Source organism: Arachis hypogaea, chromosome 4, assembly GCF_003086295.3.
Source record: "Arachis hypogaea cultivar Tifrunner chromosome 4, arahy.Tifrunner.gnm2.J5K5, whole genome shotgun sequence".
Classification (NCBI taxonomy): domain Eukaryota; kingdom Viridiplantae; phylum Streptophyta; class Magnoliopsida; order Fabales; family Fabaceae; genus Arachis; species Arachis hypogaea.
This window is the reverse complement of record NC_092039.1, coordinates 66,426,714-66,438,955: the sequence shown is the minus strand read 5'-3', so window position 1 is coordinate 66,438,955 and position 12,242 is coordinate 66,426,714. Positions and strand designations below refer to the sequence as shown.

The following is a 12,242-nucleotide window of genomic DNA, read 5'->3' as shown; positions in this document are numbered from 1 at the left end:
AAGTTTCTGGATAAATTCTTTCCATCTGAAGTTACTGATAAACTGAGGAAGCATATCTCTACCATTGTTCAGGATGACAATGAGACCCTTTTTGAATACTGGGAGCGCTTCAATAACCTTCTGGAAGCATGCCCCCACCACATGATTGACAAGATCGTGCTACTCAGCTATATCACACAGGGTATGAGGCCCTAAGATAAGACCACATTGGAAAGTGCCAGCAATGGGTCTATGAAGAAGTACAAGACCACTGAATCTACTAGGAACCACAGACAAAAGCAAGGCCATTCAAAAGCCGTTGCAGAAGTATCCTCTAGCAGAGAGACTGTTGCTCTAACTCAAAGCATATGTGAAATGACCAACTTGCTAAAGCAAATGCAGTTGAATCAACAAGCTCAGCAAGCTCAACCTCCTCAACCGCAGCAAAACCAACAGCTAGTCCCACAAAGAATTTGCGGAATCTGTGCTGATTACAGCCATTACACTGATGAATGCCCGCAGCTCCAACAAGAAGACAACGTGGTGGCATCCACTCACAACTTCTATGACCGACCCAACCAAGGGTACAATCAAAGTGGAAATAATAACCATGGATGGCAGGACAATTCAAACCAGAATTGGACGGACAACAATAACAGAGGAGGCAGAGATAATCAGGGAAATCAGAGGTGGAATAATAACAATAACAGGCAGCAAAATCAACCTTACAGAGCACCTCACCTGAGGTAAAACCAAGGACCACCGAACAATCAGCAGCAGACCTCTTAATTTACTCATTTTTCTGTATCTTCTAATGAAGATTTATTACAAGCTTTTGAGAAGAGACAACTGGCCATGGAAAGTACCATCGTGAACAGTATTAACGCCAGTCTGAATGGTCTCACCTCTACTCTGCAAGCTTTTATGACACAGCTTGGCTCAGCAACAAATTCCAGTAACCTACCTTCAAGCACCACTGGAATTCCCTCTCAACCATTACCCAATCCAAAGGGTGGCATTAATGCCATCACCCTGAGGTCTGGAACCACACTGCAGGAGAGAAATCAGGAGGAACCAAGCTCACCAGAATATGCCTCAGCTGAAGAGGTGGTGGAAATTGAAGATGTCGAAGAGGAAGAGGATATTCAGGACATAGCTAAAGAAGAGATAGCTCAACCACAAGAGGAAGTAACAAAAAGCGCAGGCACCACAGGAACCCCCATTCCCATTCCATTTCCACAGCTTGCAAGGAAGCCCAGGAAGCAGTTGGAACCTGATCCTAAAATGGTAGAGATCTTCAAAAAGGTCGAGGTAACTGTTCCCCTTTTTGATGTTATTCAGCAAGTACCTAAATATGCAAAGTTTCTAAAAGACTTATGTATCCATAAAGACAAAATTAATGAATTAGAAACTATTCCTTTAGGTAGTTCTATATCTGCTTTAATGGGAGGATTACCTGAAAAATGCAGTGATCCAGGTCCTTGCATAGTTAGTTGTACTATTGGTGGTGTAGTAATTTATGATTACATGTGTGATTTAGGAGCATGTGTCAGTATAATGCCTTTGTCCATATATGATGTTTTGAGGCTCCCTCCCTTAAAAAGGTCGGCAGCTCGTTTTGTGTTAGCAGATAAAAGCATTATTATAGTGGCTGGAGTTGCTGAAGATGTTTTGGTGAACATTAAAGGGCTTACATTTCCCACTGATTTTTATATCTTGGAGATGCACCATAATGATTCAGATAAGCCATCATCAATCTTACTTGGAAGACCATTCCTGAAGACATCAAAATTCAGGTTGGATGCTTTTTCAGGAACATACTCCTTTGAAATAGATGGCCGCATAGTGATCTTCAATCTGAATGGAGTCATTGACAATCCCCTAGAAGATCGTTCTATCTTCCAGTGTGATGTCATAGACGAAAGTGTGGCTGAAGTTCAAAAAGAAGAGTTTGAAGTGAAGCACACTGGACAAGGTCCAAGTGTGGGGACCCTCTTAACTGACAGTGAGGACACTTCGCCATTTCTACAAGCTCCAGATAATCCAGAGCCTGCCCATGATCAAAAGTTAGAATTGAAACCTCTCCCTCCACACCTCAAATATGCCTATCTTGAGGATGAGCAGAAGCTTCCGGTTATTATTGCAAGAGAACTGACTTCTCAACAAGAAGAGCAGCTACTTGATGTATTGAGGAAGCATAAGAAGGTAATCGGGTGGAGCTTGGCAGACATAGTGGGAATCAATCCTCAAGTATGCGAGCACAGAATATTTTTAGAAGAGGGAGCAAGACCTGTCCGTCAACCCCAGAGAAGATTGAATCCCACCATCTTGGAAGTTGTCAAAAGGAAGTGACCAGACTATTGGAGGCCGGTATCATATATCCCATTTCAGACAGTGAATGGGTAAGCCCAGTACAAGTGGTACCCAAGAAGTCTAGAGTCACTACAGTGAAGAATGAGCATGGAGAGCTCATAGCAACTAGAGTTCAGAATGCTTGGAGAGTCTGCATTGATTACAGGCGTCTCAACCAAGCTACCCGTAAGGATCACTACCCACTTCCATTCATTGATCAAATGCTGGATCGCCTGTCAGGTAAATCACATTATTGCTTTCTAAATGGTTACACAGGTTATTTCCAGATTCATATAGCTCCTGAGGATCAGGAAAAGACTACTTTTACATGTCTTTTTGGGACTTATGCTTATAAGAGAATGCCCTTTGGCTTGTGCAATGCACCAGCTACTTTCCAAAGGTGCATGATGAGTCTTTTCTCTGATCTTACTGAGGACTGTATGGAAATTTTTATGGACGATTTTAGCGTTTATGGTGATTCTTTTACCCTTTGCTTAGATGGATTATCAAGAGTATTAGATAGATGTATTAATACGAACCTTGTATTGAATTTCGAAAAATGCCACTTTATGGTAAAACAAGACTTATCCGTTGGATACTGCTGTTACAAGAATTTAATTTAGAAATAAAGGATAGGAGTGGTAATCAGAATTTAGTAGCAAACCACTTGAGTCACCTTGAACATATAAAGGATGATTCTACTCATATAGATGATAATTTCCCTTTTGATAACCTGCAAGCAATATCTGAGGTAGTCCCTTGGTATGCACTTGTTGCTAATTATTTAGTTAGCCGCACATTCCCTCCACATTTCTCTAAACATCAAAGAGAAAAGCTGAAAAGCGAGTCTAAATATTATATATGGGATGACCCATATTTATGGAGATGTGGCGCTGACCAGATAATTAGACGTTGTATGCCTCAATCAGAATTCCAGTCCATTTTAGAGGCCTGTCATTCATCTGAGAGTGGAGGACATTTTGGCCCTCAAAGAACAGCTAGAAAGATCTTAGACTGTGGATTCTGGCGGTCTACTCTTTTTAGAGACGCTGCTGAGTTTTGGTAAATCTTGTCCCCCATGCCAGAAATTTGGTAATATATCCAGAAGGGATGAGATGGCTCAACAATATATGCTTTTCTGTGAAATTTTTGATGTATGGGGCATTGACTTCATGGTTCCATTTCCAAATTCTAGTGGATATTTTTATATACTGTTAGCTATAGATTATGTTTCCAAATGGGTGGAAGCAATTCCTACCCGCACTGATGATGCTAACACTGTTGTTTCCTTAGTGAGAAACCATATTATATGCCGTTTTGGATCACCACGAGCGATCGTGAGCGATCAAGGCACCCATTTTTGTAACAGGAGACTAACAGGATTGATGAAGAAGCATGGAATAATCCATAAAGTTGCAACAGCTTACCATCCTCAAACTAATGGGCAAGCCGAGGTGTCGAACAGAGAAATTAAGCGTATCTTGCAAAAGATAGTAAAGCCTCACAGGAAAGACTGGAGCACCAGGCTACAAGATGCACTGTGGGCGTATAGAACCGCATACAAGACACCCATTGGGATGAGTCCCTTTCGCTTGGTTTATGGAAAAGCTTGCCATCTCCCAGTTGAAATCGAACACAGAGCTTTCTGGGAAGTTAAAGAGTGCAACATGGGAATTGAGAATGCTGGTGCTGAAAGGAAGTTGCAACTGCAGGAACTGGAGAACCTTCGCCTAGAAGCTTATGAGAATTCCAGAATTTGCAAGGAAAGAATGAAAGCTGTGCATGATCAAAACATCAAGAAGACAGAGTTTCAACCTAGAGATTTTGTTCTCCTTTACAAATCTAGACTAAGGCTAATGCCCGGTAAGTTAAGATCAAAATGGGAAGGTCCATACAGAGTAGAGAAGGCTGAACCGTACGGAGTTTATCACCTAAGCCATCCTTCAAGCTCTTAACTTATTAAGGTCAATGGACACCGCCTAAAGCTGTACCATGGTGAGAAGGTGCAGAAAAACAAGGAGCTCAAGATCTTCCGCTTGGAAGATCCCCACATAGTAGCAGATTGAGCTAATGAAGCGTCCAACTTACAGACGTTAAAGCAAAGTGCTTGGTGGGAGACAACCCACCGCGGTATGATCGTTCTTTTCTTCACTTTTAGTTTTTTCTTCTTCAATGACTCTTCTCTTTATTAATACTTTCATGTTTTTACACTTACATGTCCTTATTTAAAAAAAAATAAATTTCTCCGCGCGACGCGGTCGCATTAGCAACGCGTCCACGTGGCAGGGAGAGTAAAGAAAAATAAAAATGAACAGAAAGTTATGCAGGAGCTGCGCTGGAGGCATGCCAATGGTACAAATTACCTCACGTGACCGCGTCGCCGATGCGACTGCGTCGTATGGAAATCATGGCCTCCCACGCGGTCGCGTGCGCCATGCGGCCGCGTGCCTTGAATTTTCGACAAAAAAGGGTGCACAGTCACATTCTGTGCGAGAGTGATGCTGGATTTGTGCTGGAAGCACAATCCTTGTCACGCGATCACGTCGGTAACGCGGCCGCATCGTTCATTTTATAATACACACTCATGCGATCGCGTGACCCACGCGATCGCGTCACCCGATTTTGGCAATTAACATAAATTGAACAGAGAGTTGTGCTGGAGCGAGGCTGCACTCGCGCCAGAAGCGCAACATAGGTCACGCGACCGCGTGACCGCCCGATCGCGTCGCCCTACCTGGAGCACACTCATGCGAGCGTGTGCCCTCCGCGGTCGCGTCGCATGTACCGCACAGCTCAACCTAAGTTGCCAAATTATCTTATCTTCCTATCTCCCAAATCCTAATTTTTCTTTTCCCTCCTTCTTTCTTCTTTCTCCCTTCCCCTTTCTAACTCACCTTTCATTCTCTATCTCTATCACCCCCATTAACAAGGTTTTTCTTTTCTTCTTTCCCATTTTTCTACTATTCTTCTTATTTTCATATGCTATCTTCTTTTCTTTTATTCATTATTCTTATTTTCTTTTCTTTTCTTTTCCCTTTTACTTGGTGTTATCTATTTATGTGAGTCATTATTTATCATTATATGCTTATGGTTTGTTGTAAATTTGTTTGACAATCATATATATTACTTTTTAAGGGAATGCTTGCATGTTCAAATTCATACTTTCAAGAGCTTATTCTACATGCATGCTATGTGTTTGTAAAAAAGCCCATATGGCATTATGCACTTATTCACATTATTCTACTCTAATATGCAATGCTTGCTTTTCACAAATTTCCTTTCATATTTTATTAATTAAATTTAATTGTCAATACAAACGTGATGGCTAGTTTGTTACAAATGGTAATCTAATTTGGACATTGAATGTTTGATATATGCTACTCATGCCTTTGCCTGCATGCCAATAAACCTCTCGCATTCCATTGTCCTACATGCACTTGCTATATTTCCATTGATGAGCTTTTCACATGTAATCTGGACCATGTGTTACTGCCATTTATCCTTATTGTGCATTGATTATCACTTACACTACCCTCTTCTTTGCTCTATCTCTTTACATTTAATTTCTTTTCTCTTCCCTTCTTTCAAGATGGCCACCAAGAAAGGAAAGGAGAAAGCTACTTCCAAACCACCAGCAAGAAGAGGAACTAAAAGAGCATTAGTGGCAGAGCCTTCTTCTACCACAGTCAAGCCCTCAACAAAAAGAGTTAAGAGGATAATAAAGGTTGATGAAAAGGAGAAAGCCTTTCCAGCAAAGGACGCTGTGCAATTTCCCAATCGCTACTGTGAGCAGATGTTTCCTATCCTAGCAGAAAGGAACTATAATAATGAATACCTTCTAATCCTCCCGTCCAATATTGCCACCTTTGTTGAGCCACAAATTGAAAGAAGACAATGGGGTTTCTTACAGAGATAGCCGATGCAGGTCAATCTCTATTGGGTAGTTGAGTTCTACTCCAACTTCTACATACCGACCCTGTAGTCTATTTATGTCCGGCAGCAGCAAGTGCCCATTATAGAAGAGGCTATCCAGCAAGCTCTGAGTCTTCCCCCTTTTCCAGCAGGAATGGACGCTTTTCAAGAAGCCACTCTTCAGCGCCAGAGATACCAACTTGACTGGGACTCTGCCCTCGGAGTCATTGCATTACCTGGCAGCCGTTGGATCTACGGATACCACCGTACCCGCCCTAAGGGAATCTTGGCTTCCGCACTTACCTTGGAGGCTCACGTATGGGCACAGATCATGTCCCATTATGTCTTTCCGAGCACTCATGAGTCCTCCTTCACTGCAGACATGGCTATTCTACTATGGTGCATCCTTACAGACCAACCTCTGAATCTCTCAAGACACATCCGGAATGCTATGGAGCATGTGCAAATTGCGGGCAACCTACCTTTTCCCGCCCTGATCTCAGATCTTGTTTCAGTCGCCGGAGTCTCCTACAGAGCTGGGGACACCAAAGCCATGCTTCCATGGGATGATCAATATGTCCCTAACGGGAAATACCTCAGACTTTCAGCAGCCACTACAAGCCAGCATACTGAGCCAGTTGAAGATATTCCTTCTTCAACACCACAAGCATCTACAACTGAGAAATTGCTCCAGCAGATACTTGAAAAGTTGGATCGGCATGAACAGAAAGCTAAGATGAGAAAGTGCCACAACAAGCGCCGATTCACATACCTCAAGGAGCTGATCATGGGCAAATTCAAGGACTCAGACACTCCGGACTCCACTTCTTTTACCAGCACCGGGAGCCATGATAGTCCCAACTGTGGAGATACTGCTACCAGCCCACCCCTGTTCCTGACAGATGGCACCGAGGACGGTGCAAAGCCTTAAGTATGATGAGGTCGGTCAGTACCTGACTTCCAGAGGTAATTTCTCTTCTCTGTACACCAATAATTAGGATATTTTAGTTATATTTTCTTCCCTTTATAGAATAGAATAAATTGCAGAGGTTAGAATAGTTGCATGCATGTTTTACTTGATTGAAAAGACAATAAGTTTCTTTTAAAAATCTATCTTTGGAATAAAATTTCACTAATTTTTCAGAAAATTTTTATGATAAATCTGCTTGAATTGTATTTGGAACATGACGTTTGAGCTAAAGAACACACAACCTGTGAAAGATTTGAGCCTTTATGTATGGTTACATTATTTAACCATAATTATTTTATTCTTGTGTGTTTACTTCTCTATGATTGTAATCTATATTTTGTTTTATCTTATATGTCCAATATTTATTATATTTACATGCTTGCACATGATTGAGGCCATTATTTGTTTAGACTCACTTATCCAAATCAAGCCTACCCTTTTCAATTACCCTTGTTAACCACTTTGAGCCTTTAAAAACCCCATTTGTTCTATATTTTACCACATTACTAACCTTAAGCTGAAAAACAATTGCATATCCCAAATTGAATCTTTGGTTATCTTAAGATAGAATTGTGTGTGCTAGTTAAGTATGGGAAATTGTGGGAACAAAAGTTGTTAAGGGAATGTGTCATGAAAATTTAAAGGGAATTTGGATACCTACTCATGTGAAACTATAAGAATTGAAAAAAAAATGATGATAAATAAATAAATAAGGGGACAAAATTACCCCAATGTTAAATTCAGAATTCAAAAATCAATGCACGTATGGTAGAATCAAAATACAAAGTTAAAACATGAGTATGGGTTGAAAAAGGGAATTATGGGTAGCTAGGCATGAATTTAAAGTATATAGAGTATATGTATATTAGGTGAGAGCTTAGGTTAATTAAAGATTCAATTTATAAAGCTCACTTAACCATATGTATACCCTTACCTGCACCTTGGCCCCATTACAACCCTGGAAAGACCTCATGATGTTTGCATTGGTACATTAACTGTTGTTGATTGGTTAGGAGAAAAACAAAAGTTAGAATACATGACTAGAGAAGAATAGAGTGATTACCTATACACTAAAGATCAGAGCGTACATACATTATCAGTGAGGGTTCGATGCTTGAATTTTCATGTTTCCTGCTTTCATAAGCTATCTTCTTGCACTTTTATCTGTTTTATGGTATAATGATAGAATTAGTGGAATTTGATTTGTAATTGTTTTGAAGGGCTTATTTACTTTTGATCAACTGGACAATAATCATATAGTTGCATTTATTTATATATGTAGGATTGCATTGCATTTCATGAGTTTATACATGTTCATACTTATTTCCTTGTCTCCTTCAATTTAGCATGAGGACATACTAATGATTAAGTGTGGGGAGGTTGATAAACCACTATTTTATGGTTTATATTGTGTTTAATCGTGTGGTTTTGTCATGATCCTTACCCACTTATTCATTAATTTAGCATGCATTTAGATTTCCTTCCTAAATTTAGTACATGTTTGAAAATTGCTCCCTAGAGACCTTAATTATTTAATTTTAATTCTCCATTATTCTATTTGATGCCGTGATCTTTGTGTCAAGTGTTTCAGGCTTTAAGTATTTCCCCCAAACCATTGTAAGATAATTCTTTGCATTCGGGTTCATACTTTGATCATGGTTCCTAGTGATCCATGCATTGGCATAAAACTCTTGAACCATTAGAATTCTAACTTGTTGAATGGGGTTGGTCAGAACTTCCCAACCTCTTATTTGGATCTCATGTCGGATCTCCGGATACTCATTTTTTTGAGCTTGAAAGGGACCTCAGGGATCACCTTCTTCTTGACCACAACTTCATAGAAGTGGTCTTGATGGACCTTTGAGATGAATCTCTCCATCTCCCATGACTCGGAGGTGGAAGCTTTTGTCTTCCCTTTCCCTTTTCTAAAGGTTTCTCCGGCCTTAGGTGCCATAAGTGGTTATGAAAAAATAAAAAAGCTATGCTTTTACCACACCAAACTTAGAATATTGCTCACCCTCGAGCAAGAGAAGAAAGAAGAGAACAAAAGAAGAAAAAAATGGAGGAGAGGGAGAGAGGTGTGTATTCGGCCAACGGAGAGAAGAGAGGGTTGTGTTGTGTGAAAATGAATAAGGATAGAGGGGTTTATATAGTGGAGGGAAAGGGGTTAAGGTTCGGCCATATTGGGTGGGTTTGGGTGGAAAAGGGATTTTGAATTTGAAGGGAGGTGGGGTTTATGGGAAAGAGTGGATGGATGTGAGTGGTGAAGAGGTGATGTGGAAGATAGATTGAGGTGATTGGTGAAGGGTTTTTGGGGAAGAGTGTTATTGGATTGTGTGAAGAAGCGAGAAGGTAAATTGAGGTAGGTAGGGATCCTGTGGGGTCCACAGATCCTGAGGTGTCAAGGATTATCATTCCTGCACCAATGAGGCGTGTAAAATTCCCTCTACATGCAATCCCGACATTTAACTCTAGATTGATGCTTGTTTCTGGCATTAAACGCCAGTTCTATGCTTGTTTTGGGTGTTCAATGCCAGTCTGCAGCATGTTTCTAGCGTTGAACGCCAGTTCCATGCTTGTTTCTGGCATTTAACGCCAGCTCTCCTCAGGGTGTAATCCTGGCATTTAAACGCCAGATTATTACTTGTTTCTGGCGTTCAATGCCAGATTCATGTTCTGTTCTGACGTTGAACACCAGCCAGATGCTACTTACTGGCGTTCAAACGCCAGTAAGCTCTTCCTCCAGGGTGTGCTGTTTCTTCTGCTATTTTTGAATTTGTTTTTAATTTTAGTATTTGTTTTGTGACTCCACATGATCATGAACCTAATAAAACATAAAAAAATAAAATAAAAATAAAATTAGATAAATAAAAATTGGGTTGCCTCCCAATAAGCGCTTCTTTAATGTCACTAGCTTGACAGTGTGCTCTCATGGAGCTTCACAGGTGATCATGTCAATGTTGTGGACTCCCAACACCAAACTTAGAGTTTAAATGTGGGGGTTCAATACCAAACTTAGAGTTTGATTGTGGGGGCTTTGTTTGACTCTGTATAGAGAGAAGCTTTATGCTTCCTTTCCATGGTTGCAGAGGAATATCCTTGAGCTTTAAACACAAGGTAGTCCCCATTTAATTGAAGGACTAGCTCTCCTCTGTCAACATCAATCACAGCTCCTACTATGGCTAGGAAGGGTCTTCCAAGGATGATGCATTCATCCTTTTCCTTCCCAATGTCTAAGATTATGAAATCAGCAGGGATGTAAAGGCCTTTAACCTTTACTAACACATTCTCTACCAATCCATAAACTTGTCTTACTGACTTGTCTGCCATCTGTAATGAGAATGTGGCAGCCTTGTACCTCAAAGATCCCTAGTTTCTCCATTACAGAGAGTGGCATAAGATTTATACCTGACCCTAGGTCACACAGAACCTTCTCAAAGGTCATAGTGCCTATGGTACAGGGTATTAGGAATTTACCAGGATCTTGTTTCTTTTGAGGTAAAGTTTGTTGAACCCATGTATCTAGTTCACTAATGAGCAAGGGAGGTGCATCTTCCCAAGTCTCATTACCAAATAACTTGGCATTCAGCTTCATGAGAGCTCCTAGATATTAAGCAACTTGCTCTCCAGTTACGTCTTCATCCTCTTCAAAGGAAGAATAGTTTTCAGAGCTCATGAATGGCAGAAGGAGGTTTAAAGAAGTCTCTATGGTCTCTATATGAGTCTCATATTCCCTTAGGTCCTCAATAGGAAACTCTTTCTTGCCTGGGAGACGTCCCATGAGGTCTTCCTCATTGGGATTCACGTCCTCTCCTTCCTCTCTAGGTTTGGCCATTTTGAGTATATCAATGGCCTTGCACTCTCTTTTTGGACTCTCTTCAGTATTACTTGGGAGAGTACTAGGAGGAGTTTCAATGATTTTCTTACTCAGCTGTCCCACTTGTGCCTCCAAATTTCTGATGGAGGACCTTGTTTCACTCATGAAACTTAAAGTGGCCTTAGACAGATCAGAGACTATATTTGCTAAGCTAGAGGAGCTCTGCTCAGAATTCTCTGTCTGTTGCTGAGAAGATGATGGAAAAGGCTTGCTATTGTTAAGCCTGTTTCTTCCACCATTATTAAAGCCTTGTTGAGGCTTCTGTTGGTCCTTCCATGAGAAAGTTGGATGATTTCTCTATGAGGAATTATAGGTGTTTCCATAAGTTCACCCATGTAATTTACCTCTGCCATTGCAGGGTTCTCAGGATCATAGGCTTCTTCTTCAGAAGATGCCTCTTTAGTACTGTTGGATGCATTTTGCCATCCATTCAGACTTTGAGAAATCATGTTGACTTGCTGAGTCAACATTTTATTTTGAGCCAATATGGCATTCAGAGCATCAATCTCAAGAACTCCCTTCCTCTGATGCGTCCCATTATTCACATAATTCCTCTCAGAAGTGTACATAAATTGGTTATTTGCAACCATGTCAATAAGTTCTTGAGCTTCTGTAGGTGTTTTCTTTAGGTGAATGGATCCACCTACAGAATGGTCCAGTGACATCTTAGAGAACTCAGATAGACCATAATAGAAAATATCCAAAATGGTCCATTCTGAAAGCATGTCAGAAGGACACCTTTTGGTCATCTGCTTGTATCTTTCCCAAGCTTCATAGAGGGATTCACCATCTTTCTGTTTGAAGGTCTAAACATCCACTCTAAGCTTGCTCAGCTTTTGAGGAGGAAAGTACTTAGCCAAGAAGGCCGTGACCAGCTTATCCCAAGAGTCTACGCTATCTTTAGGTTGTAAGTCCAACCATGTTCTAACTCTATCTCTTACAGCAAAAGGGAAAAGCATGAGCCTGTAGACTTCAGGATCTACTCCATTAGTCTTAACAGTCTCACAGATCTGCAAGAACTCAGTTAAAAACTGATAGGGATCTTCTAATGGAAGTCCATGGAACTTGCAGTTCTGTTGCATTAGAGCAACTAGTTAAGGTTTCAGCTCAAAATTGTTTGTTCCAATGGCAGGGATTGAGATGCTTCTTCCA

General features: G+C 40.8%; 1 non-coding gene across 1 annotated transcript; it reads left to right on the top strand.

The window, feature by feature from the left end:
• The first annotated feature begins 11,809 nt into the window (after positions 1–11,809).
• LOC112798565 (small nucleolar RNA R71) lies at positions 11,810–11,917 on the top strand. Its single transcript, XR_003200173.1, has one exon. It is a non-coding gene; the product is annotated as a small nucleolar RNA R71 (small nucleolar RNA).
• The last annotated feature ends 325 nt before the right edge of the window (positions 11,918–12,242 follow it).